Here is a 26,286-nt window from a genome sequence, read left to right on the forward strand (position 1 = left end):
TCAGATTTTTAGATTAAGCAGATTTTTGGTCCTTACCAGCATATTAAAATCGCAACTTTCAGGGATAATCAGACACCCAGGAATGGTGGAAATAACCCTGAAAATCCTGTAATGGAGTTTAAAAACTTTATAAGAGGACAAAACAGCCCTCAAACACTGCTAAGTGCTATACAAAAGCTTACTGATGGCCGCTTACGTTCAATCAGCAAAACACAATAATACAGTGCATCAGAGTTTGGCTGACTTCCACGGTCCCTTTAGTTGTCGGTTTTGGATGCCCCCCCACAAAAAGAAACAGAGTAAAAAAGAAAAAGAAACACAAACCTCTGGATGTCACCATTCCCGAAATTAGCACTGAAGGGACATTCCCAGAGCTCTGATCTGTGCAGAGTAAAAATATTTCAGAGTGTACAAATGTTTAAGCATGCACGCGAGGCCGGTGTGTTAAGCAGCGCGCAGATAGGGCAGTTATTCACAGCTCTTCTGGGACAGCAGCATCGGTGGCCCCCGCATGCTCCTATCAAATCTTTGTCACCAGTGGTAGACAATTTACTATACAAGCCTTTTTCAATTTATTCATTGTGCTGTCACTGCAGTTTTCTCCCCCGCACTGAAAGCCGCCCTACACTCAAACGAACCCCACCTGATGGAAAGAGCTTTTGAGGCGTGTCTATTTGGACACACAGACACACACACACTTGCTAAGGCTGACTCTTTAGTGTGGACAAAGACAAACACTGTCTGTTTACATCTTGTTAATTGAGAGTAAAGAAGGAGATGGTGGAAAACCCAGGAGACACAAAAGGCAGATGTCCCTTTCCACTACCTCTCTCTCTATTCGCCAAACCTCGGCTGCTACAACACCGTGATAAAAGCAGACGAGGTGGGAAGAGCACCTAGAGACAGCAAACACCCATCCGCCTTGTCTCAAATTAGCTCCAGGCTGGCTTGAGGAGATTAAGGCTCCGAGGCTGGCATCCATTAAGAGCAAACGAACACTTCTGTGACCACCACAGCTCTCTCTCTTCACCAATCTTGCTGAGGAACAGATACACAGAAGTATCAAGGGCTTCTTCTGGGAACACCAAGAAGAGCACAGTCCTGTGTCAGGCTGTGCTGGCAAAGCAATACTGGACTTTTAGTTGCTAATACAGAGGTTTTTGCAGGAAAAACCTCAATGTCTGTAAAATTGAGATAAAGCATTAGTGTTCTCTTCCTTTAAAGTAATATTGGATTTGCATTAATGACGCATGCAAGATGTGAACTTGGTTGGCATATGGGCAGAGGCATTCACATCATATTGAAATTCCTTAATTACAAGTTTGAGTAAATTACATTCACATATTTGATGAACTCCTAATTACAAGTGCTGAATAGTACAAATCTGAATTTTATGAAAACAACAACTTCTCCCACTTGACCGTTGTTATATACCATACATGTAGATACCATATTACATGTCTTTTCATTAAAGCCATTGTTCCCCGATGCACTTCAATATTTTTTAGGGAATTCAAGGGTGAATTAAAAGAATAGTTCACACAAAAATGATAATTCTAATTTACTCACGCTTACGACGTCTTCTGCTGAACAAAGATATTTTCCTAAATGTATGACGTGTTAATATCCATAAAATTCAACGTGTCAGTGTGGTCAAAAACTTTCAGGCTCCAAAAAAGGACATAAAGGCAACATAAAATCGGACTTAAGTGATTTAATCCTGGTCTAATGAAGCGATGCCAATGGATTTGGGTAACTAACATACAAAAATGTAACTCCTTATACACTAAACATCAGTAGTTCATTGTTGCGTTCATGAGAAAAACTTGATTACACTTCCTCGCGCTTGATGCATGCACAGAGCATATTGTAAATAAAGAGCTAAATTCTGTTTCACATCCAAAATTATTGTATCGCTTCAAAAGACATATTAAGCCACTCAAGTAAACTATAATTTTAATGTAATTAAGTACTGTCATGCCCTCAACAACATTAGAATCTCATCTTGCCATCTCATAATTACAGTAATTCAAACTGGATGTGAATGCAGCACAAGTCCCTATAATGACACAAAAGTTGAAGATACTGAAGATTTGCCATCAAGCTAGTTGTTTGAAAGATTTCAGGCATAACCTTGCTGCTGGATATGTGAGTCTCTTTGATTAGCTACTTAAATGAGCCACACAATTAGATATGAGGTAATAAAGGATCGTTTAGGAGCGCTGTGGCCTCCGATGGCTGAATTGAAAATAATTGAGATTTACGCGACAAGATGCTGTAGCTGGAGTTTTTGTGAACCGTCAGCCATATATGTGAGCCGTTTGAGATCAAAGAAATGACAAAGCTGATAAGAGAGAAACAGATAAGAATGTTGACACACACTTGACCCTCCTTACATTATTTTATGCATTTTTTTTTATTTTTTATCTTTGTCAGTTTGATAGTAACTTCAGAAAAACAGTCTCAGATTGGAACATTTTGTTTCCATGGGCCATCTATTAAAAAGGAAATAATGCATCAGTGGCCCTAAGAGACCTCAAGCTGCAAGTCCCTCAGCCAGAGAAGTTGGGGCCGCTCTATCAGTCCTTCAGGTGAAGCCAATGCCACTAAATAATCAGAGAGGAGTCTCTCCAAGGACCACAGTCCTTGTCATATTGCACTGATCAAGGCAAAGCAACTGCTATCACAAGCTGAATTTTGGCACACATAAAAACACAGCCTATATGAAAGTCTTAACTTATTTGGAAAAACTAGTAGTAGATTGAATACAGCATAGGGGGAACATAACGTAATAGTATATATATAGTCTATACATAACAAAGCCAAAGCATTGGATTTGATTGCAAAAAACAAACATATTCAGTATGTTTACATGCACTTTAAAACTTCAATTTCAGTCACACTAAAACAAATAATTAGTCTTTTTAAAATGTCATGTAAATGTTTTAATTCAACTGAAAACTTACCGGTTTTTGGGAAGTTAGACTTGCATACCAAAACAGGGTTACATTTGATTTCATGTTTTCTAATCATATATGTCCTAAATGGGCAGCACAGTTTTTGACAATCTGAATACACAGCCTTCAGTTGTTCTAAAAGGACAGTTTATGGAGATTTCAGCTGCACAGTCGTATCCAGTGCTTCTCCAGTGTCTCACAGGAAGAATGATGTCAACTGTGCAACTGTCTCAGATGTCCCCTTTTGAAAGCCCTGCTCCAGACTTTCTCTCTCTCAATAGGGGGGGATCTGAAAAGGGTGAGATGAGAGATAGATGTGCTCAGAGCCTGGGTTTCTGGCCCTTGTATAAAACACACAGCCAAAATATCCAGAGAGGGCACAGTTTGTGTGGGGGACAAGGTGACCCTGTCTCCCGGGAGCCTGTGGAATGACACAATAGATGCTTCTCATCTCTATACACACACACCAGCCAGCTATCAGTGTGCCAATGAGGGAGCCAGGACAAAACCGGCGGGGGGGTGCCCCACCCAAGCACCGCAGCCCCTGAGCCCCCATTTAAGGCAGAATCCGGCAACAAGTCCCCTCCATACACCCCACAGATGGTAATGAATTCCACCCTCCCAAGCCACAGGCCCAACAGATGGAGAAGCTACTGATCAAACAGCTCGCACCCTCCCCGCTTGCTGCATCCATCCCCTGATGGGGGATGGCTGGAGAAGTCAAGAGTGATGTCTGAATACGGGGAGCAGGGCCTGGGCAGCCGCAAGGGCGTTAGTGTGGGGAGTTTGGGGGGCAGAAATGCTTCCACACAGCTGAGCTGCAGCAAGTGTCTGGAGCTTGGGAGAGCAGAGGCATTTTAAAGCTTTGAATGGACATTTATGATCCAGACATAGCAAAGACATGTTGTGTGGAGAGCAAACAAGATCAGCGGTGGCAGTGTTTGCTTGGACGTAATGGACAATAAACATTGCTGGCAGAGATGAGACGATTTCTGACAGACAGCGGATCATCTAAACAAACAGCCTTTTTATCGGCAAGCTGGGAAAATTCACAAATATTTAGACAAATAAATTGTTTGGTTAAAAGAAAGGGAAGATGTTGATAAAGACCAAAGGTAAACCTGTAACACAATTCCAGGGTTCCTGCATGTTTAAACCAATTAAATTGCAAGACTTTTCAGTCATTTGTAATTACTGGATTTTAAAAAACATTTTTTTTTATTATTATTTTTATTTAAATTAAATGTTTAAATCTCTCTTTTATAGAGACTGAACTCACAAATAGCAATTTCTAGCTAATACAATATACTTTACAACTAGAGTGCATGTGTTACAATATATGAAGCATTATTCAGACAGCCAATAAGCACCTAAAATGTAGAGAAATTAATGAAATGTTCAGCAACATCTGGAAAATACAGTGTTTTTAATATTTTTGACTGTTATAGCATCACCTATTCCTGATGTTCATGAAACTTTGCATGCTTTTTCAAAAACATATTCCTCATATGCTCACTAAATGTAGTGAAAACAGGGTTCTTTGAAGAGGCCACACCAATATGATTAAATAATATAAAATATGTAACAAATAATTTTTTTGACAATGACATTTGAGGGTAAGTTGTTCAGAATGAAGAGGTCTGGCATATGATATGGAAAAGTTGTATTTGTGAAATACTATTGACCTGTTTCAGTGACATCAGCTGCCATAGTTGTAAAAAATTAAAAATAGTGTGAAGCTTCCTGTGGTAATGCGCTCAACATGACACGTGATAAAATACACTGATTGTCTCAGACACGGTGGCATTCGTCTTAAGAGCACATTGGGAACTGGGCATTCCAGTTGGGGAGACCAATTTCCAGGCTGGCTTGATCTTGGATTTTTTTGACCCCCCCCCCAAAAAGAAAATGTTACAAATGTTTGTTTTCTTCTGTGATTTGGTAAAAATATTACAAAACATCTGTGATGGTCCCATCCCTATGAATGTAAGAACTGCTTTCATCTCATGAAGAACACACCATGACATATTAGTGTTTCACATAGTCTGGTGGTGTGAGTGGTTTATTGATTTTATATTAGTGTACACATTAAATATGTACTATATATATATATATATATATATACACACACATATATATATATATATATACACACACATATATATATATATATATATATATATATATATATATATATATATATACACACACATATATATATATATATATATATATACACACACACACACACACACACACATTCATATTATAGAGCTTTTTATTTATTATAATGCGTTACAATTATGACATACCTCTATACAGTCTAGGTGTTATGAATGTGTATTTCCAGTTAAATTGTATTCGACTAGATTAGGTTATATATATAGTAGACGTGCAGAGATAACAGACATGTCTGAATAAATGTGTAAAGACCGTACTCTTTGCTTGACTTTGGCGATATGAAGCCAAGTCACTTAAAATAAAAATAAATTATTATTTATGCAAACTTTATAAAAATAATTTTTTTATTTTCCCTCTGGTAATTAAACAGCAGTATCATCTTTACAAGATTTATAAAAAGCAACACAATTTTCCACTGGCTTTTGCTGCATCCCACAGCGCAGCACATTGAAGGTACATGGAATTTTGTGCATAAACATGGTGGCGCGGCCATACAGTGATGTCACATTAACCAGGTTAATAGAATATACAACCATTTACACACATGTGAATTATGAACAATTTGTTTTAATTAGTCCAGACCTCTCCTATGTTTTTTTGCAATGAGTTTGCATTTCCAAATAAAGAAATATTGTCAGTGCACAATGTTTTGGTGCTGTTCTTTGTAACACTTCAGTGTTGTGGTGGCATGCAGATGTTCTATCAGAAGATGGAGAGATGCTTATTGATAGCAGAAGGTATTTACAACAGCTGTAAGGTAAACCATTATTAGGTTGTTTCGTGTGTTGCATGGAGGTTGAGAAAATGGGAATATTTCAGGGGAATTTTTGTTTTAGCGCACATCTTTGGCTGATCAGGATGAGTCCATGCGTATGGCTAGCCATACTACCATTCCCCAAAGTTTGATGTCCCTAGGTGCTATGGTTTGGTCTGCACGATCAGTTTTAGGGGACAGAAATAATAATATATCTTACAATTTTTTCCTTCGGGCTTGAACCTCTAAATATCTGAGCAAATACAACAGGGTTTTCAGCACTCCAGGCTTGAACCCCTAAATATTATAGCCTCCATACTGGTGTAGAACATCAAGGTTTCACCATCCAACCAAATACTGACAGATAAAGATCAAGTTCTTTCCTACATTATTTGCAGCTGAATATTCCATTTTACTAGGGAATACATCAAATTATGGAAACTAAATTTAGCTTAATTTTAATGCCATTTCATGTTGTCTTCAAACATTTCATATAAGCCATATCAAAGCCCACATGCAGCAGAGGATCAGAAAGCATTACTAATAACCTGTCTTGTTCTACTCATTTAAGTTTCTAAAACACAGATAAATAAATTGATACACTGTTACAATGACTCTTTATTTACCAATGGAGACACACAGCATGAGAAGTTCAGCTCCCACTTATCTGCCCTGGTTGGGAGTCCTGCATGGTAAAAACATGCTTTCTGGAAAGTAAATGGAGCTTCATCCTGGAGTTGTCAGTGGGAGAAACCACTATCGAGTAGCAAGCACATCGCTGTGCACCACTGTGGCCAGCCAACTCTGTCTCGAGTTCTCCGCTCACCGTATCGAATTTTCCCAGGTGGGGGCCTGAACACCTCACCCTAATTGGAGGAAAGGGGCCGAGGGGAGCCGAGGACATTGAGACAAAACAGAGTGATTCCAGGAAGGTATAAAATGGAAAGTTCCAGAGAAACCGATTACCATTTCGACTTCGAATGAGCCGCTTGACCTCATGTTGCTCCAGGGGAATTGTTCCTGCAATTAGTGTTCAGTCACTTTGAATTAAAAGTGTCTTCTAAATATCAAATAACCAATTAAAAGAAGCATGTTTGAACTGACATTAAAAACTCTCCTTCACAAAAAACTGTAAAATACTGTTTATTCATCGTCTCACTAGTTTTACACTTTTTAAGCCCCCAACCAGATGGCACTTCATTTACAGCAAGAGTTTTTCGGCAGGACTGCCTGCTGGTTTTGTGAAGAAAAAAAAACAGTGTCAGTGGCCATGCGGTAGTACTCGCATGAAAGGTTAGCATTGATTTCTGAACGGTCTGCTGTTTGACATGAAAAATATAAAAAAATAATATTGTCTGGACATTATTAGTTGTGCTGTAGTATTTCCTGCATCTGAATATGCATACTGCCCTACTACATAGTATGTTAAAAGCAGTAGAACTGTCTGCCATTTAACATGAAAAACATAAAAAAATTATATTGTCTAGACATGATTAGTAGTGTTGTAGTTGTTCCTGCGGATGACCTACAACATACAACAGGTATGTTTAATCAAATTATTTTGCAGCATTCTGAATATATTCTATAATTGTACTCATTATCATCATCATCATCATACTTAAGCAATATCTCACTAACAACAGTGCTTCTGCACTGAATAAAAGTTGTTCATTTATACTGTGATGCTCTGCTGTAAAGCACTTTATTTGACAAAAAATAAGACCAATGTTGTGTTTTAGATTATTCTGTGTGGATCTTCAAAGCAGCACTTCATTTGATAAAAAAAAATGCAATGGAGTAATTGTTCTATTTTAATTTGATTAAGGTTTTATGAATTAATTTGATTAGACTTGAAGAGATTTTCATTGGGCCCTGCTTAAGAAATAAATTAAAAAAATTATGTTTACATAATTGAGAAACATTTGATAGGAAAACATGCAATTGTTTTCATTTATTATTTACATTGATATTTAACTTTTTAAATAGCATAATGCCCATTTTTGCTGTGGTATCCTGAAATTTCACTGGTATCAGAACCAAATACTGAAATATTGATATTGTGACAATCCTTCCCGGAGTTTAAACTGTAGTTTAACAAAACCAGAGTAAACTGTTTTCACAGATGTTACCATGTCATACATTCGGGTCACAGGATTCACCTGCATAACTGAAGAATGCACTTTAAGGAATGAACAAATTTGGACACAGCAAATTACTATTCATACTTGAGGTAAGGGGATGGTTTAAATCCCTAACCCCAAGTACGTCGACAGGTAACTTCTGCACCACTAATAATTTAAGAGCTCTGACATACAAACATGTATGCCTTGTACAGATGATAAAAACAGCAGGGGAAAATTCCCATAGACTTACATTGAAGGAGGGACCAGAGTCATATCTGGAGACTAGAATATCATAGAGACTTGTGGATTGGCTCTTTTGACTTGGACCAGTAGGAAACCACATATCAATGCCCTAGAAACCACCCAAAATATTTTAACAACCACCCTCAAAACCAAAGCTCTGTGGTGGCGAGTTTTGCGTGGGAAACCTCCACTCACATTTCCTTCAGAAAATCTAGTTAACAAAGTTTGGTAACACGAGGGTTACTGGTTCACATTCCTCAAAGAACACATGTGACGTTAACATTAAAAAGCAGTGTGCTGATTCTAATGTGTCTGTTTTTTCCACTGCTGTTTAACCCTTGAGCGAAGCAATGAACTCACATGATTTGCTCCAGGGGTGCCTGACCGCAGCAATTCTGTATCTTCTGGCCTAAACCCATGACCTCAGCACGACGACCTTTCAAAAGAGCAGAGACTGCGCAAATGACCTTCCTCTAATAAAATAAAGGTTAAAAAGTGTCATGTGGGCTTATATGAAAAATACACCCAGTGACACCAAACGGACTAACAGGACAGATGAGAGTGAGCGAGAGCAAGCAAATGACCTAAGGGATATCAGGTAAAAGCGGCCAGCCTGATTTCATAATCAGATCACCATCTGCATGTTGCTTGTCTATCAATCTCTGAAAGATTGGATTTCTAATATTGTGTGTTTGGTTTCTCCTTTTACCAAAAGAACAAACCTGTTCCGTTCCCCCCATTTGCCCTTTCAAAGTGGTCTACACAGAGAGCTCTCAGTTTCCTGAACACAATGCTACTCAGGTCTGGCTCGGATTTAAAAGATTAATAGCCCTCTGTCGTGACAGAAATGCAATCGTCTGAGTTTTCTGTGACGGGGGAGGAGTGTGAAAACCAGGGAGAAATGAAAGAGAAACTATTGTCCATGGTCACAAATACAGCTGATGAGGACTGATTGCTATCGCTACTCTCTGAATTTTGCCTGTCAATCAAGGCTGTCAACATCAATGGGACGAATTTGAATGACAAAACAAAAAGTCATGAGTGCCAGCATTTTGCTTGTCATCGGGGTTAGCGAACGTATCGACGTGAAGCGGTAGGGAGGGGAGAAGTTTTCGGAATTCAGGATTTGCTGAGAAGATGGTGTCTCAGCCGTTCAATCATAACAAAGACTTGCTATCGAACGTCTGCTTAACAATCCCAGATTCAATACCCGGCACAAGTCTGTCAATAGCAAGAGAGATGAAGAACAGAATGAGTCTGCCATTTCAAGACATGTCGTAAGTGACACTCAATAAAAGAACTTCATGGCTTGTCTCTGCTCCATCAGTGTGGATCAATCAAGCATTCCCCTATAACCAACAGCTGTCACCTTGTAGGAAACATCAATCAAACATAATTTATAAAGAAAGATGGCAATTAATCTGTTAAAAAAAGAATGTGAGAGTTTGGTAAAATCATGTGGGACCAATCAAAATTATACTTTAAGCATGCGATCCCAACCATATGTCATGGTAAATTAAATTCCTTATGCCAATCTTTGAGAACTTGAAGGGCTTCAAAGATCAAAAAGAGCTTCTAAAAAAAATACAAAATAAATCACTGGTACAACATCTAGAGAAACTGATGTAAAAGTGAGTGTTAAATGTTTGATGTGCAGTGGATTTGAACCTAGAGATGGGGCCAAAGAAAAAGAGAGTACATTCTGAACAGCTGTTCTCGCTACACAGTCTCTTCCCAGAGAAATTTCCCTCCGGTCTCTCGGATTCTGGTCTTCCTCTCTCTCTCTGACAGAGGACCTGAAAGCTTTTCTCCTCACATCAGAACACTGACTGCTTCAACACGGTTCCTTTCAGCCTGATTCTTCCATCTACTACACCCCTACCACCACGACCAGAGGGAGAGGAGAAAAGCGGGTGACAAGAGCAGCAAGAGAGGGAGGGAGGAGAGTAAGATATCCCTGCAGGCTCTCGTCAGTTCCAGGCCATTAGCTCTCCCTCACTGGGGCTTTGTTTACAGGCAGACATAAATAGAATTCTCCTCCTTTATCTGAAGTGTCATTCTGTGCCACTGATGAAGGATGGGAGCTTCAGACCAGGAGTCTCTCAGTGAGGCAGTCACAAGAAAGAGCTATGATCTCACAGCCAAGAGATAGTGCATGTTAAGAACTAGTCGCGCACATGGCTCTTCTTACCGTGAGGGGGAAGAATGTTTAAAGGATATTCCAGGTACAATACAAGTTAAACTCAATCGAACGCGGTTCCGGTAAAGCACTTACAAATGGAAGTGAATGGGGACAGTCCATAAATGCTAAAATACAGTTTCGAAAAATTATTTTAGTGTGATAAAATCGTTTACTCATACATATATATATATATATATATATATATATATATATATATATATATATATATATATACACATTATATATATATATATATATAAAACACACTCTGTGATTATGCCACTGGGCACACTAACTGACTTGAAACAACTTACTAATGGTCAAGGATGCGACACCCATCAACAGAATTTTCTCAAACGTTTCAGATTATGACTGATTTATGGAACACAACTGAAAACTGCTGGAAACTTGGATAGTGTGACCATAGCTTAAGAGGAACTTGAAACTAGAATGGGTTCATTTCAAAGAACAGATTCAAAAAATTATTTGTTGATGTGACTCGTTTTCCAGTATAATAAATATTTTGTTAATCATTTAAGCACATGCCACTACAACTGATAGGTCAGAGTCATTGAAGTTTTTCAATGCAATTGAACAATTTGATTCCATGAACGGGTTTAAAAGTGGTTCATCAATTTATCATTACTACATTTTGTTTACATGCTCTTTATAGTAAAAACAAGTATTTTGTTAGTATTGCCTTTTTTCACAATGCTTTTAAAATCAGTTTTGTAGACTGTCAAAGATTGCTTTTTCATGGTCCCAACATTAACAACTTCATCATTTCAGTTCAACTTAATCATTAAAATGAACTTCGGAGGAAAAAAGATTGACTTTACTGATTTTATTGCTAACATAATTATGTCGAATGCCAAACTCTTTCCCTTATAAATAATAAGGGGAGTTGACAATTTGAATTTAATACAAAAAAATCATACAAATAAAAAAAGCAGAGAAAAATTAGGTACCATCTGGCGTTCACATCTCTGCACATTATTGGTTAACAGGCACAGAGGGAGAGTGTGTGCATGTTTGGTGTAAAAGCACAAGAGCAATGCTCCAACACACTCTCATATTCCTCAGACACAAACACACAAACCTCCAGCTACACTTCCACAGCTACTGCCCAAAGCAGGATCTGATTGGCTAAGACAGGCTGACAGCTGGACAGATGTTCCAGAGGCACACATGGGAGGTTAGAACGTGTATGCTGTGTTTTCAGCATGTCTGCATTCTGACTCCATGAACAGCAGAGCTGTCACAGACGGTCTCGCAGACAGATCTCATGGAATCGGTGCAGAGCCGCTTGAGCGAGGGACAAGATGAGCAGACAGAACTCCACAACACATACAAAACTTCCAAAATGAAATCCAACAGCTACAGTTTCGTTGAGCACTCATGCTGCTTTTATTGAAACATTGTTTTGTTATCACCTGGAACACAAATCAAAAGAGATGATGGCTTCCTTTAAAATCAGACCTGCTTCTATATCAACACCCAATCTATTTATTTATGCAATTGCAATTAAGGGTCCCTGGAGAGCTTAAAGAAGAAAATAAAAGCAATGAACTTGGAACCATCAGAGGATTCTGACTGATATTTATCAATAATTAAGCCATATCCTTTAATAATTACCCATCAATATAACAAATAACTTGTGCATGCAAAGTAATGTAAACACCAGGCAGATAACAGACCAACACAACTGAGTAACCCATTACCAAGTTCTGGAAGTGTGTTTTGATTCCGAACTAGACAGAATTAATCTTAAAAACAAAACAGTCCGTGTTACAGCCACAAATTAAAATTTCCAGCAGTAAAAACTATTGAATCTGTTTTTCGGCATCATTGCAGTGGCTCAAACTCCAATTAAGTCTAAGTCCAAAAGGAATCAAAACTGAAATGTAAAATTAAAAGCATGAAGTCCTTGATTTTTTTTAAATCAGAAACTAATTTGGGCTTTGAGGCTCTCGGGAAGCTCAAAATTAATTTTCGTCCCAACCTGGAGAAGCGAGAGGAAAGTCTTCAAAGCCAGAAATATAATTGGCCGCACACAAATTACGACTGAAACTCTAAAAGAACATGAATGACTTTTTCCAGGAAAATGCAGTGTGTAAATTGGGGTCAGACACAGATGGTAACATAAAAAACGCACACACATACACACATGTACATGCAATCATGCATACAGCAGAGGTAGCAAACATGGGATTTTATAAACAATAAAAGCTCTTTTGAAAATGCTCTCTTCTAGCTTCCTAGCAAGTTTCAAGGCTGTTGTCATAGCAAGGACCAAAGTTTGACAGGAAGATGTACGATCAGGGTTTTTAGATAAAGCAGTAACGGATCAACATTGCAAGACAGATAATGTAACAGCACAGAGAAAAACAGGTTTTTTAGATTCTAAACCTACAAACTCTCTGTTTTTTTTTCAGCATTTCTCACTTTTTGGGGCTTTCTGCACTTCTATAATTGAAAAGGACAGTGGTCCAAGATGTGGTCCTAGAGGGTCATGTACATGCTTCAATAGAGTGCAACAGTCTGGTTCCAGAAGTAAAAATCCCTTTAATTCTTTTTCCACTGGGGTACGGAGTATTAACAATAATTTATAAACCTTTACAGACAGACCTACCATGTGCTTCAAGGTTATTCATTAATGGTCCATGCTTCTGCTGAAGCCATCAGTCCACGGCATTTCTACTTCATTAAAAAAAAAAAAATTTGTGTTTAATGGAAGAATTCCTGAAGTACTTAATTATCCATGATGAGGTGGAAAATCCACCAATCAGAGAATCATGGCAAACCAACCTCGAGACTTGTGTATAGGCAGAACAAAAACAGGTGTTTCCCTATCAGTGGTCATTTTCAAACCAGAATGGGAGTTTTTTAACCACTTTCCACGATTTGCCTTCTACATTTTCCCTACTTTCACTGGAGAGTTGAAATACGCCCATCCCGGTTTGAAAACACCCATTGTTGTTCCACAGTGACATATACTTTCAAACCTTTAGCAAAAGAGCAGTGCAGCGACAGGCCACTTCCATGACACATTGCAAATGGCACAAGTTTTTCCATCATTTTTAATTCAATAACATCACTCACGTTGCTTTATGGGACTGTAGTTCTTTCCCTCATTAAAAACATGAATTACACAGTCTTGTAGCTTTTGGTCTGATTTTCAAATACTTTTTTTGATTCAAATCGAAGTTTGTAATGATGTGATTCACCTTGGAGCTGGTTGGTTTATTTCATGGCTTAGAATTGCATTATGAAATCCCTATAGAGAAAAATACATATGGAAGCAAGACATACTAAAATGTGGATGGGCACCGTTGCGCTCTACATATTGTGCGCTGATGCCTTAAACCCGGTTAAATATATCTGAAGCACGGTTCACTGTTGAGCCCTTGAGCAAGGCCCTTGACCCTATCAACTTCAGGGGCGCTGTTTCATGGCTGACCCTGCGCTCTGACCCCAGCTTAGTTGGGATATGTGAAAACTACTGCATTTCATTGGCTCTGTACTCTGCACAATGATAATAAAGTTGAATCTTAACCCGGTTAAATGTATCTGATGCATGGTTTCACCCCTCCAGGCCTTATAGTTTTCAGTTAACTCTTCACTAGGGCATCAATCTTGTAGATGCACATTGGTTCTGAAAAAATATCTAAACTTTTGGACAGTATAGAACATTGAGAGAGGTAAGGGTAATAGGAAACAACATAAAGCAACCCCACCTCAAGCACCATAGCATGATGAGTCTGCAGCACACACGCTACCCACCATACCACAGCTCTGACCAACCACTCAGAATTAATCCAGTTCTAGATATATTTTGATTAGTCTGGAAGCAAACAGGTGGTCTGTGATCAAACAGCTTCTTATAGGCCCGCCCAATGAAATAAATGAAAGAGCCATTATGTAGGTTTTTCGAGGATTTGTGTGGACTCATATTTATACATGACATTTTTGAGAGATAAAAGTGATTACTATGGATGAAGGGTTGTTGGGGGGTGGCCAAAATTGCTTAGCAACTATTCTTTATCCCCCAGAGGAGAGCTAGGTGACCGTTCATCTGTCAACCCCCAAATACAAACAGTGATAAAGAGTGGCGCAATCGTTCTTGACACACAAATAGGTTAATACAATAAAGCTGCCTATGCCCAGCTCACTCGAGGGAGGAAAGCAATTCCAGCAGCAGGCAGGAGGTAATAAAGCAGGAGCTTTGGTTGAAAAAGTGTGTGCGTGTATGTGTCCAGTCTTCATCCTGTGTTCGAGCAGTGGAAGGCATGCAGAAAAGTAGACGCCTGGGGGCCTAATATCATTGTTGGTATAGAACTTTTAGACAAGTGCAATAACATTGGCAGAAGATGGCAGAAACACTAGCCTACAGTGGCAGAGTGCTGTACAGCAATAATGGCATTACATTACGCCGTGTGCTTTGGTGTTTGCCACTGCCTCTAAACAATATTAACATGGCAAAAAAGTCCACTGAAGTGGTACAAACTTATCGAAGGGATATTTGGTCATGAGATTTTGTATTCTGACCCATTAACATCATTAACAATTCCAAGTCTAGGCCTGGCAATCGTGATACAAATCTCTCAAGTTTTTATTACACCCCGTTGCGTTCCCAACACACAGTGTGAAGCCGATGGTGGGGGGTGTGGGATTGCTAATCGCACACGGCCGAGGCTGTAGGCATTGTTTTCTGCAGTCTGTGGAAATTTCATTACCTTCTGACAACACTACAAGAGTTGACTAACCGCCTCTATGGGGAAACAGCCTGTACCAACAGATTGCGTGTGAGTGTGTTTGTGTGTGTGTGTGAGGGCTATCCAAATCAATGCAATGACAGTGGTATTCGTTTTGACCACCTTGATTTACGTAAATCCACTTTGTGTAATTTGAATGTGCAAAAGGGAGCATAAACTCGCTCCTTTAATTTTTATTTTCGGACATGGTTGAGAGCATAATTAAATACTTTAAACTTTGAACCACACCGCATAACAAAACCCATTTTCTCTGCCAGTAAACTAAACAGGATTTGTAAACAGGTCGCAGTCTATGGCTTTCACTACATTTGACTAGCTTTAATATGTTGGAACAGTGTACACAAGCATGCAATTTTTTCCCAACTTTAAAGGCTGCCCATTACAACATTAAAAAAATAAGACTCAGGAGCACAGAGGGAGTCTGATTTTAGTCACTCCGTCTGCCAGACAAACTTACTAGTAAATACAGTCAAAAATATGTCTAATTATTGAACCTCCACAAAATAATTTCGAACACAGTTATAACAACAGTTTGATTTTCACAGCCCATTTGCCGTTTATGTCTCTTTCAATAGTCTAAATAATGAGGATATACTATTGGAACGGTGAACAACTGAAAGACATATAATTGAGCTTTGACTTCCATCACAGCATGTCAAACCCTCCTGAGGGATTAGTAGAACTTTCCACTCCATGAGAACATCAGCCACTTTGTTATGTGCTGCAGTAAGGCCATATCTTATGCATGTGTCATGTCTGATCAGTGAGGTCCATAAGTACAAACAGGTGAACCGTTCTTTATAATAAGAGGATTGACAGTTTAGGGGTTGACAGGAGCATGATAGTGATCCAAGATAAGCTATGGGGTTCGAGCCTTGACAGACATAACACCTATGTAAACGCAGGGTACAAATGTAAAAAAATCAACACAGGACAGACAACAGGCCGTTTTTCTCTAAAAAGAATAGCTCACCCAAAAAATTTTTAATCCTCCCATCATTTATTCACCTTCTAGTCGTTCCAAACCCATATGACAATCCACACTAATCCTGTTCTGCTTGAAAACTTTGATCTCGGTTTCATAACATAAATGTTTTCCAAAGTAGGGCTGTGCAATATGAACAAAAAAAAAAAAAAAATAGCAATTTCTTTTTTTTTTTTATGATATTACGATTAAGATTTTAATAGCAATTTTGGCAAATGTTTGGCCTTATGCATATATATATGCATCAGAAACATTTTACGTTTTTGCATAAGTGTTCGATGATAGCGTCAGTTATTTCTTTATTCCTTTTTGATTTTCTTTCTTCACTTTCTAGATTTCGGTTTGATTATTTCTCTGGTACCTTTTTTTGCCCACTGCATTCTGATAAGAGAGATCTCATCAGTGTATAAAGGATGTGCACCGATAAGAATGGTGATTTAAACATCAGAGAGCTCTAAATGTAAAAATAAAAAAGTTATATTTCATGTACAATATATTTTTTAAAGCATTTATTAATCTTTGTTAATGTTAGTAAAAATACAATCATTCATTGATAGTTCAAAGTTTATTAACTAAATGTTAACACGTACAACTTTTGAATTTTAAAATGTGTATGTTGAAAGTAACATTAACTATGATTAATAAATGCTGTGAAAATGTTGTTCATTGTTAGCTTATGTTAACTTATGTTAACAAATGGAACCTTATTGTACATTGTTACCAAAACAAATGATAAAATTGCAGTTTGCTGCAGTATAAAAATTGCACATGCTTATGTCTCAAATTTATTGCGCATGCACTTAATTGTATTCAGTTTTTGGTGATAGAAAAACAGGATGTGAGGCATAAACAGGAAAGACGACACAAAATGAAAGCATTTTCATATTAAAATGTGTAGTGGGGATGTGGCCTTAATTTCTGTCATGGAACACAAAATAATAATTATGAAGAATGCTTGCGTAACTCTTCCATACAATGAAAGCATTAAGTTCCAAAAAGCACAAAAAAGCGCCATAAATGTGGTCATGTGTCTTGTGTACCATGTTCCGAGTCTTCAGAAGCCATACGATAGCTTTGAACGAGAAAGGCCAAAATGTTAAAAAAATTCACTGATAATCTTCCTCTTCAGTAGCATTCAGATGCTCTTAGTATTAGGTTTGAGTACCTTGTCCCTACAAGCTTTTTTTTTTTTTAAAACAAACAAAAAAAAAAAAAAGCAGCATGAACATTCTTTCAAAACTTAGGTTCGGATAACATGAGGGTGAGTAAATGATGAAAAATTACATTTTTGGACGAACTAACTCTTTAAGAAATGGTCAGAAATATAGTCTTAACACCACAGCCTTGGATTGCAGTGCTGGTTTCATTACAGCATGCCACAATGATGAAATGAACCATGGGAGGGTGCGGGAGTTGGAGTCAGGATATTGCCCAAATCGGTTGCAAAAATGGGGTAAAGAACAACAGCATCAGCAAAAGCATATAGCAGAGCTGCTCTGAAAGCTTTTCAGTGAATTATCTGGCAGAGACACAATAGTGAAGGGAGTGAAGTCTGTAACTGAATACAAGTAGTAGTAACTCAATGAAATTAAACTATTCCTTTTACAAGAGGGAACAGGATGCACTATGAATTCTCTAGAAAAGTTATTTCAAAACACACCCGTAATTCGCAATGATTGATGCCCAGGCAAACTTTTTAGTACTTTAGGAGCAGCTTGCAGGGCCACTTTCCAAGCAGTTCTCCCTCTGTCACCAGCAGGAAATCAATCTGCCCAGGAGGCCGATTACACAGCCATTTGTTTTAGGAAGAATGATTTGCCCTTCAAAGGAGCTCTGTGGTCCGTTTACAAACAGTGGCACTGATATGATTCCTGTTCTCTAGTATGATTAGCTTTGAAGCAAAGGCCGTCTTTTCAAAGGCTCAGAAGTGGATTTGAATTCATACACCATTTAATCTGCCATTCTTCCTCTGCACGAAGAGCCATTCATTGACAAACATGTCCACAGGTATGTCCTTCACCCTGAAGAAATAAAAAAAATAAATCCCTCAGATGCTCAAACAGAGTTTGACTGGACTTTTTTTGAACTGTTTAAAGTCAAGCCATAAAAGAGAATTGTGTTAAAGGATAGTTCACACAAAAATGAAAATTCTGTCAACATTTACTCAACATCATGTTGTTCCAAACCTGTATGACTGACTTTCTTCAGTTGAACACAAAAAGGAGATGTAATCAAATCAAATCCCTTTATTGTCACACTACTGTGTACACAAGTGCAACAGTAGGTGAAAGTCTTGTGTGCAAATCCGAATAACATAGCAGTACCAATTACAATAAACAACATATTTACACAACACAATTTACATAACAAATGTACACATACTTACACAACACAATATACAAATGTACAGTAAACAATACTTACAATATATAATACACATACAATAAAAAATAAGGGTAAGGGTATATAAAATATATATATATAAAATTGGGGAGAATATATTTGACAGTCCAGTGTGTGATACAAGATGATAATTAAAAAAGTGCAATGCTGATTGTTGATCATGAGAGATCAAGAGCTCAAAAGTCTGACCGCTTGGGGGAAGAAGCTATCATGTAGTCGGCTGGTGCGGGTCCTGATGCTGCGATACCGCCTGCCTGATGGTAGCAGTGAGAGCAGCCCATGACTCGGGTGGCTGGAGTCTCTGATGATCCTCAAAGCTTCTCAACAGCCTCACCACCTGTAATAGATGTCCTGGAGGGAAGCTCACCTCCGATGATGTTTCTGGCAGTTCGCACCACCCTTTGCAGCTCTTTCCGGTTGTGGGCGGTGCTATTGCCATACCAGGCGGTGATGCAGCCAGTCAGGATGCTCTCTACAGTGCTGGTGTAGAACCGTGTGAGGATGTGGTGGTTCGTTCCAAACTTCCTCAGCCGTCTCAGGAAGAGGAGGCGCTGGTGAGCCTTCTTCACAACAGCCTCAGTGTGGACGGACCATGCAAGTTCCTCAGTAATGTGGACACCGAGGAACTTCAAACTGCTGACTCTCTCCACCGGTGCTCCATTAATGGTGATGGGGCTGTGTTCTTTGTCTTTCCTCCTGAAGTCCACCACAAGCTCCTTGGTCTTACAGACATTGAGGGAGAGGTTGTGCTCATGACACCAGTGTGTCAGAGTGTGCATCTCCTCTCTGTAGGCCGTTTCATCATTGTCAGTGATCAGACCTACCACCGTCGTACCGTCAGCAAACTTAATGATGGCATTGGAGCCATGTGTTGCCACACAGTCATAGGTGTATAGGCAGTATATTAGAGCACATCAACAGTAACGTTTCAGTTTGAAACGCATCGATTTTGCTACATTTACGACTCTCATCCTCACTTAAACAGCATTTTTCCTAATTCTACATTTCAAAAATGCTCACCATAACTGCATACTTTGATCCTAAACGGATAAGTGTGGACATGGCCTTAGTCTCAGTCATCATTCACCTTCATTGCACCTTTTTCTATGCAATGAGGCAGTAATTCTGCCTAACATCTCCTTTTGTGTTCCAGATAGAAAAGTCAGTCATATGGTTTCCGAAACAACATGAGCATGTGTAAATTAAAGAATTTTCTTTTTTGGATGAACTATCGCTTTAGTCTATCTTCAAACTGCCAGTGAGTAATAGAGGAGGAGATTTTTTTTTAACATAACTTAGAAGGCCAAACTATCTGAAAGAATTACTTTAGAAGGCAAAGAAGATGCTGAATAAGTGGTGTTATCATCATCTCCTTGAAGCTGCTGAGGTGTCAAAGGGGGAGGATCTCAGTATCATCAAATCAACAAACCGCAGCCTGCATCTTATCTGGATGAGGACAAAGCTGCCGAAATTGAAACTGCAGCATCTCAACGGTCAAGTAAACAACAACAATACTCGTTATCCAGAAATTCCATTTAGAGCGGTGAATCTTGACAACATATCCACGTTTAGATTTTCTTCCCAACACTTTTAATCAATATCACCTATGAAAGCAATGTGGGCTGAGCCTTTTATGTATCAACAGGGGAGAAAAGCAGAAAATCAAACAGTCTCCACCACAGGTGCTGCGTGTTAACAGATGTTGGCAACATTAGCATAGTACGAACGGCTTGGAGACTGGAGTGGGGGATAGAGGATAGGAATTGCGGATTACCAGGGGCACAGATATAATAGCTCTTCCGGAACAATGGCATCTCCTTTACACTCAATACTTGCAGGAGGAGCTCTGTAGGAGAGCAGCGAGACAGGAGCTTTCACAATCCATTCACTGCAATTTCACAACTAACAAAGAGATTTTTCTTTTGACATTCTTTTCTATTCTATGTTTCTCAGCTGCCGCAGTAAATTGGTCTATTAATTTTTTAAAGTACTAGTGATTTCAAAACAGCACAAGATGGAGTCCCATTCTGGTAGTGAAGGTGAAAGGAACCAGAAAGTTTAGACACTTTTTTTTGCATGTTACTGCGTGGACATCAGGGATGCCATTTTGACAGGCTGAATCTGGGACAAGGTCCACGTCAGGTCCTCCCTCACCCCCTCCCCTAACTCGTTAAAATTCAACTGAACCTCAAAAAACAAACAGAGCAACCATGGGTTCAGATGGCAATGACCTGCTGCACATTATCAGAAAATAAACAATCTTGAAGGAATTAAGTTTAGGGGGTGCAAAAATTCCATGAACCAAAAGAAACTACATTGAATGAATGTGCTTATGTACAGAAGGATTGGACTCATAAGGAATTAAATGATTCCGGTTCCGATTCCTCTTAACGTTTCCAGTTCCTTAGCAGTTTCCATTCTTTCAATACAATATCTTATTTGATTTACTGCTGGACATGGTAAATGACATTTGAGAATTGCACTACACCGGTCTGTTGTGTATACACTGTACACTGTAGGTTTCGTGCTATATATTCAAAAGAATCGCTCAAAGATTAATTTGTTCCGGAATCGCTCTACACTGGCTGTGCTTTTGCACTGCTGATTCAATAGCGGTGTTACAGTTCTGCTGAATGGTAAAACAGGAAACAATGACTACATTTACACGCACACCAGAAAGCAGGTTATTGCGAACCATTAACGGAACCAAAAGTAATGAAAATCATCCTGCTCTGGTTCTGGGTTCCCAACCCTATACATTAAGATATTATACTTTGATCTTGTTATGGGGCAAAACTATCATGTGAGTGAGTGAGACTGTGTCCCTAGCAGTAGGGGAGAGAGATGTTGGTACCTAATGACCCACTGTTAGGACACTCCAGAGAGAGAAGTTAAAGGACCATGTCCTGCCCAATCCATCCATCTAACTGTTTCACAAATCCCTCAGGAAAAGGAAAGGTATTTTGCAAGAGCATTTGTTTTAGGCCATGTGCTGTTCCAAAAGCGGTGTTACTTGAAAAGCTTATTTATGGTAGAAGAATGGGGGAAAAAAGCACTGTGTGCCGGTTGGAGTTTTTTCCTTTCTGTTATTTATTTCCAATGAGAAATATCCTACTGTCTTCCAGTTATGCTTTAGGTTCGATAATAGGACCAGAAAATCTTACTGGGACAAAAATAGAAAAATACCGATAAATATAAAAAGCAGGAAATTAAAGTTATACAAGTATAACGATATTCATGAGAGAAACTCTCACTCTCTCCCTTAGCTCTAGTTTTAATAAGAGAACGGTTGAGTGATTCAGCTCATGGCCATCAATCAATCAATCTGCACATTTATCTCTATATTCAAATGAACAGTGCACGCTTCTTTAATAATATCTTTACAAAATTAAACTATCCATCAACATCTGCTGCTGAAGCAGAAACTGTAAAACGGGTATGAGTTCAACTTCATACCTCTGTAAATTCACTCTTGATTTAATCTCATTAAGATATTTCTCATTCAATACAGTTGGTGGAGGTTGAATTGCACTTCTATATCAAGCCAAAACTTATTGCTGATGGTGATACAATAAAAAACATTTATGGATGGCTTTCAGGGCATGATGTCCTTGCAAAACTTATTGACAGCAATTTTCTATTGCAAATCCTTTTTTAAGGCTACCTCTGCTGTTATAATATACCACAGAGTTGTCTCTGAGGAAAAGTCTGATTCGAACACTCCACTTCTCAAAACAAATATTCTACCAGGTACCCACCAATGTGACCAAGTTAGAAGCTAAAAACAAAGTCAACAACAACAAGAAACTGACAAAAAGAAAAAATTAAATAAACTATAGAAAAATGAGAAACTACAGTAAGGCCATTCAGTGACCTAAATATTAGACCATACCATATTCCCACCAGTTATCTCCCTGACTCCCCCACACACACTCAGCTCAGTTGAGATTAGCATTATGCTGGAAGCTCTATTTGTTTAGGCGAGATCGAGCCGCAGAGCTAATACCGGGCCAATTTGCTCAGCGGGTCACGGATGTGCAGCAGGAGTAGGAAATGAGGCAACTCTGGCCCCCGGAGGTGAACCTTTCCACTCGTACATCACCGAATGTTTTATTCAATAGAGTGGTGAGCATATTCCTTGACAGGTGCTGTCTCCATGGGTGGAGGGAGCTGCAGCCCTCAGAGTGAGGGACTCTGCTGGGGTAATGAGGCTGCCAGGCCCTGAGGAAGGCCACATGCTGGATCCGAGCTAAAAGCCAGAGCCCTAAGCCTCCAGAGTGATGACTTGCAGAGTGGAACGTCCACTGTGGAGCAGGGGGCCAATCACATTAGTGAGAGCAGCAGAGAAATAATGGGGAGTGGGGGACTTGGCCTCAAGAGACTTTTTGTAATGCATGGGGGGAAATTAAACTCCTTTCTGACAGACAACCTTTAAACAGGTCCACACTGATCTAAACTTAAAGCTTTTGATGAACTACATAGTGTGCAATTTTAAGATACCTGTAATTTCGTTTTAAAGCGATTTTCCAGGTTCAATAGAAGTTAAACTCAATCGACAGCTTTGTGGCATAATGTTGATTAACACATAATATTTTGACTTGTCCGAGGTTTATATAAAAAAAACCCAGCAAAAATCTACGTTACAGTAAGGCACGCAAATTGAGGTGAAAGGGGCTGATTTTTTATGATTTTATGAAAGCACTACTAACATTAGTTCTTCTGTTAAAACATGCATTATTTGAGATGTAAAGATGTATAAATCTACATTTTTAGTGTTATTTAAGGGTTATCGGGTTTACAATGTTACAAAATTTAATACAGAAAAGGTTAGTAGGCAATTTTATCATGCTAAAATAATGTTAACACACACTATTGTTTATGTCTTGCAGCTATACTTTAGAAACAGTGAGTATTTTAAAGTTTGGACCTATTAACTTCCACAGCGGAAGTTAATAGGTCCAAAATTTAAAATACTCACTGCCTCACTGTAAACCAGAAAAGAGGTACAAGTCAAAACACATTTTTGTGCTAATCAACATTATGCCACAAATGATGTTGATTAAACTTAACTTGTATTGAACCCATGATATTCATTTAAAAGGGGGCCTACTTGTAAGTAAATGACAGTAAAAGCAGAAAACATTTCAGTTCTTGGGGATTTTTTTTGTCAAATAGGAGTTGTTTAAAGACAACGATACGCTGTTCTCTGTATACAGCAACATTTCTCAGGAAAGTTTTTTTTTTTTTTTTTGTGCATGTGTCAATATAACTATTCTTCTAAATTCCAGAAAGTCTGCAAAAATGGGGGTGTTGTTTAGACCAACTGACCTGTGTTCAAAGCCAAAATATAACCTATAATCTGTACTTTAGCCAGTGTCCCTAAAAAGACCATTCACTGATTAGATTTCAAAGGGATAGAATATGCAAAACGTCATTTCTTGGGAACGATGGAAGCGATGCATGGAGAAGGAACAGCTGGCAGCCGACTGTTAGGATAATAGCTTTACATGAAAACCTGTTGACGACCAACCTCACCTTCCAGATGGACAGCTTGCATCTTTGAACAAAAGGCCATACAACTATTTAGTTATTTTGCTTTAATACAAAAATATCTTGCTATGCATTTATTACAGGGTCAGTCTCCCTGGAGCAACCTGAGGTTAAACGCCATACTCAAGGGCACATTGGTGACGGTTAATGGATTACCAACCAGGTTGGGGTTCAAACCTACGAACCCTTCACTTATCAGCACAGATCTTCAACCATAGCACAATTCAAATTTAGAGATTAAGACATATTTCACTGACACACACAGTGCAGAAACTAGGATGCGAGGGTTCTGTCAAAGACTTTCACACCTTTCATTCAGATTCTCTCGCCTGTCTTCATGTTGTAACCAGATTTTATGCTTTAAGAGCATTCTTCCTGTCGCCTCAGTCAGCGGCTTTAATCGCACAGCACACTTTTAAACATCATAGCGTGTTTTGGTGTCATCCAGCGCCCGACACCTCAATTTTTACCGCACTTCCTTTGAGTTAAAACCGTGAAACAAAGGTTGAATTTCGGCCAAGGACCCAACAGGACGCCTCCGATATCACTTCAGAGCGTTATTTAAATGAAGCTAATCATTTCTAAAAATCAGCCCCATTCAAAGTAGACGCTACTGCCTTCCAGTCTGCTTAACAAATTACAGTCACGCATTTAGCATAAATTGGATTTTACTTGCTGTAACTATAACATCCACATAAAGATCTTAAAGTGGTTGAATGAGACCCTATAGGCCGATTACTTCATTAGGATTACGCAGTAACCTACAAACAACAATTTAAGTACCAGAAACTACAGTTACCGTGGTCCATTTTTGTTAGGCTATATATACTATTGATTGTAGTGTAGCCTCTCTCTAAAACAAAAGACGTTCAATTATGAGAAAGCGGTGTCAGCAAAGTAGCCTACTTTTTAACAAAGCTGATATAGATGCATTTGTTCGCGTTAAGATGAATTACAGATTAAATTATGAATAAGGGAAAGTATTTACCATAAATTGCTCTGTGGTGCTGACTAGATTTCCATGCAGGTTCTTGCCGACGGGACTTTGGGAACGAGGGAAGGAATAAAACAAAAAAGTCCTCAGATAAAATGGAAAATATATACTCCCTGGTATCTTCAGTCGATTTATAAGTTTATTCTTCGTTTTACGTCACGCGCGTAAAAAGGTAAACGTCATCCAAAAACTGACTCTTTTGCAGGATCGTTGGGCACTTTTCCGTTGTTTTCTATAAAAGGTGGAGTTCCAGATTTCCTCTTTTTATTTTTACTGAATTCGATCTTACTTCTAGACGAATGCGGAGCAGTTCCTGAAAAATGCCGTTAGTCCGTTAACTGCGTTTTGAACGAACGCAAATGATTCCGTCGCTCAGGATTTTTTACCCGATTACTTGCTGGAATAATCTCCGATTAAAGTTTAGTAGGAAATTGCAAATTCCAGTAAAAACATCTTATTAAATACCACAGCTGACACGAATCCGGTAAATAAATAAGTGCTTTGCCAATTAAATAAACTCAGATTTGGTAATGTCCTTAAATCCAAACAGCGAACTGACTTTGGCTTACACAATCAAGAGGGATAATTTTCTCCTCGGTATGTGATGAAAAGCTCCGGTGGTGTTTAAGAAGATATTCCTTTAATTGAAGAGCAGGTGCAGGAATTGAATATACGCCGTTTAATCCCGCAGAAGAGAAATCACCGTTCGCTTCCAGCGGTTCTCTTCATCCCTTTGCTCAGAAACCTTTGGTCGCGATCAACTCCAATGTCCGTTTAATTATTCCGCTGAAGGACTCCAAAGGCTAAGGTTCTTGTTCACATTTACACCAGCCAAGAATTAATCTATTTAAATCACTATTTCGTCTATATTCCGCAGCTCTGTGGAACGCTCATAGGCAATGCACCTCACCCCTGCGCCGAGCTGCCGAGACTGACAATAACCCGGAACGGTGCAGACTCTCACAGCTCCACAGACCGCCCATCAGCCAATCAGCGCACAGGTCAGATTTAAATATTCCCACGGATCGGCCAATCATGGGTAATTGAGGGCTGCCACCATGGTTACGCTATCAGCGACCAAACGTCAAGTTAGAAAGTGCGCTTATTAGGACAGTGGTTTTCAAACTTTTTGATACCAA

General features: G+C 38.9%; 1 protein-coding gene across 1 annotated transcript in view; it reads right to left on the minus strand.

Annotated features, from left to right (window-relative positions):
• The window catches only part of LOC127625182 (protein FAM222A-like), an 85,139-nt gene extending 59,076 nt beyond the window's left edge, over positions 1-26,063 (minus strand). The window contains exon 1 of the mRNA XM_052100293.1: positions 25,142-26,063. The gene's annotated coding sequence lies outside the window, so the exon portion shown is untranslated. The remainder of the gene's footprint in view (positions 1-25,141) is intronic.
• Between the last annotated feature and the right edge of the window lie 223 nt (positions 26,064-26,286).

The sequence above is a fragment of the Xyrauchen texanus genome, chromosome 3, assembly GCF_025860055.1.
Source record: "Xyrauchen texanus isolate HMW12.3.18 chromosome 3, RBS_HiC_50CHRs, whole genome shotgun sequence".
In the NCBI taxonomy this organism is placed as follows: domain Eukaryota; kingdom Metazoa; phylum Chordata; class Actinopteri; order Cypriniformes; family Catostomidae; genus Xyrauchen; species Xyrauchen texanus.